The sequence below is a fragment of the Arachis hypogaea genome, chromosome 12, assembly GCF_003086295.3.
Source record: "Arachis hypogaea cultivar Tifrunner chromosome 12, arahy.Tifrunner.gnm2.J5K5, whole genome shotgun sequence".
In the NCBI taxonomy this organism is placed as follows: Eukaryota; Viridiplantae; Streptophyta; class Magnoliopsida; order Fabales; family Fabaceae; genus Arachis; species Arachis hypogaea.
Window position 1 is genome coordinate 49,083,549 of NC_092047.1, and position 1,144 is coordinate 49,084,692.

General features: G+C 37.4%; 1 non-coding gene across 1 annotated transcript; it reads right to left on the bottom strand.

Moving 5' to 3' along the window:
- Nucleotides 1-791: 791 nt before the first annotated feature.
- On the bottom strand, nt 792-900 carry LOC112732021 (small nucleolar RNA R71). Its single transcript, XR_003167763.1, has one exon. It is a non-coding gene; the product is annotated as a small nucleolar RNA R71 (small nucleolar RNA).
- Between the last annotated feature and the right edge of the window lie 244 nt (nt 901-1,144).

Here is a 1,144-nt window from a genome sequence, read left to right on the forward strand (position 1 = left end):
CTTTCTTTGTTTGACTCTTCCTTTCAACTTTTAAATTTTAAAATCTTCTTTTACATTTTCTTCTTTTAATTTCAAAATCAAATCTGTTATTTTGTTTTCAAATCTTGTCAGTTAGTTAGTTACTTGTTTTACCTTATTATCTTTCTATTTCTTTTCTTTTTCTTCTTTTTCGAAAATTTCATCTCTCTTTCCCTCTCTATTTTTGAAAATATCTCCTCGTTTCTCTCTATTGATTTTCAACAACTATCCTTATTAAAGGACATCTTCTTTTCCTTCACTCTTGACCTATCTCTCTAATAAATGACCTCTATACTCTGACATAGAGAATCCTTTCTTCTTCTCTTCTTGTATTCTTTCTTCTTGTTTATGAACAGGAACAGGGATAAAGAACCTCTCTTTAATCTTGATCCTGAACCTGAGAGGTCTCTAAGGAGGCGTTTACAATAAGTTAGACCACAATACTCTGAAAGAAATCTCACGGAACTTTTCAAACAAGAAGTAGAGAATACAAACATGGCAGCCAATCCCAATGACAGAGAAGACGCAAGGAAGGTCCTAGGTGACTTTACTGTACCCACTTCTGATTTCTATGGGTGAAGCATCTCTATACCTGCCATTAGTGCAAATAATTTTGAGCTAAAGACTCAACTGGTCACTCTAGTTCAACAGAACTGCCAGTTTCATGGACTTTCACAAGAAGATCCCAGCATATCTGTGATACTGTCCTAGACTTTTGGGAGAAGGTGGTCAATACATTTTTGACCAAGTTCTTCCCACCTTAGAAGCTGAGCAAGCTTAGGGTGAAAGTTCATACCTTCAAACTGAAAGAGGGTAAATCCCTCTATGAAGCATGGGAGAGGTACAAGCAATTGATCAGAAAGTGCCCTCCTAACATGATTTCAGACTGGACCTTGCTAGATATATTCTATGATGGCCTCTCTGAATTATCCAAGATGGCATTGGACCACTCTACTGATGGATCACTCCACCTAAAGAAAATTTCTGAAGAGGCACAGGAACTCATTGGCATAGCTGCAAACAACCAATTCATGTACACTTCTGAGAGGAATCCTATGAACAATGTGGTAGCTCAGAAGAAAGGAGTCCTGGAGGTTGATACTCTGAATGCCATATTGGCTCAGAA